This window comes from Aythya marila, assembly GCF_965140915.1.
Source record: "Aythya marila genome assembly, chromosome: 5".
NCBI classification, from domain to species: Eukaryota; Metazoa; Chordata; class Aves; order Anseriformes; family Anatidae; genus Aythya; species Aythya marila.
The window spans coordinates 34,063,859-34,065,749 of NC_139046.1; positions in this window are offsets into that span (position 1 = coordinate 34,063,859).

Below are 1,891 nucleotides of genomic sequence, written 5' to 3' on the forward strand. Positions count from 1 at the left end.
CTGCAACACGATGGCACATGCAAAACGATGTTTTATTCCCGTTAAAAGACTGAAACGCCATTCCAGATAAATTAATTTAGCCAAGAAAGTTCAGCTTTCATGAGGAAATCTTTGCCTCGTCGCTTCCAGATGAGGTGCAGCTGCATTTGTTCTGATACAACACTCATGAACAGTAACCAAGAAGCTAAACTACCAAAAGCAAACATAAAAGAAGTTCTCCAAGCATCTTTACTGACAGACTGCTGTTTGAGAAAACAGGGACTGAAGACAATTTGTGCTGGGAGATTGAAGAACAGGAATGGAAGAGTAAGTGAGGCAGTCTTACACCCAGCTTTTCTGCTCAGGGATGAAGCCTAACTTGTGAAACCATGCTCAGTCACATCTTCTTCACCAATAACAGAAACACAATCTCCAAATGGAAGTATGGCTCAGGCACGTACCTGGTCTCCCTGCCTAAGACTCCTACAAAAGGGAGAGGAGCATAGCACCATTTAGTGAAAGGAAATGTAAGATTCAGTATCACCAGGTAATAAATTGCTTTGTGTGGGAATAGCTGTAACCCATTTCTACCAGAACACAAATTATGCATGAGGTATTGGCCTCCTCAGTCTTTAAAGAGCAGTATACTTTTCCATTGGCATTTGACGTTATATACTAGAGTGATCAGAATGATTAAAAAAATCCACACACACCCCTGCCTGTTACATAACACAAACATACTCTGTCCTACCCTGGGTCTTATGATCTTGACTCACTCTGTGCCTGTCAAGCCTGTTGCATTTCTGTGCCACATCATGGGATCTCTTACTGCTTCGTCTCTCCTCTAAAGGAGAGCTTCTAGCAGGAACATCTTATCACCATAATAAAAAGCTGGTCAACATCATCATTTTCTCACTACTACTACTTTTAGTATTCCCTGTGGCATGTACATGCAACAGCAGTTATATCAGTAATATCACAGCAAGTTCTCACAAACAAAATCCACACGTAGAATAAGATTTAAAAAAAAAAAATCTCACTGCATTTGAATTGCTGACAGTGTGCATTCACAGTTCAGAACAGCTTGTTGAAGATTTTTAAGAAATGCGGATGCTGACTGCATATGTTGTTTCTATACATTGTCCTAATCACTAAAAAACTCTGCAGATATCAGATTAAAAAGTAATTCACATTTTCTCCTTCTTGCTTGTTGTTCATCAGGTCTTCAGAGTAGTGTGTACAGCTTGCTTTAAAGTTATGATATCTGCTTTGAAATAATGTATATAAATTTTAGTTAAGTCTGCGTAATTAAAAGTTAACAATCCTGCAGGCTTTGCAGCTTCATGCATTCATACTTTGGGAACTGCTCTCCAATAAAAGCTTTCCGTATGACTGCATGTAAGTCACAGCATAAGTCTGCTGCACGAAGGAACAGATGTCATTTACCAAGGCTGTAGCAACCCGACAAATAAGTGGAAAAAACAGAACAACTAAGGGAGCAAGAAGCTATAATCAGAATATCTAATGCAGTAAACCACCTATGGAATTCAAAACTTCTACTACTGGTGGAAGATACAATAGGGATAGAAGGGAAAAAGGCAGAGGACAAGTCAAAACGAATGTAGTTGTAGGCTCAAAGTACCACACCCCTACTGTATTTATTTTGATCTTTAAATGATTAAGCTTGGACTGGAATCATGGAAACCATTTAAATCTTTGTTTTGTTCAGAAATGTATGATTTACCCTATGTTAGCTTTTCAGTTAACAAGCTTAATGGGGAAAAAAGAGCTATTAGAAAAAACTGCATTATAAAAGTAATGCTGTAAAGTTAAGAAAAAGTGAGGGTGTTTTGTGAAGAGGTTAATACTACCTGTTCTCTCACGAGTAAGAAAGTTGAAGGAAACGATGTAA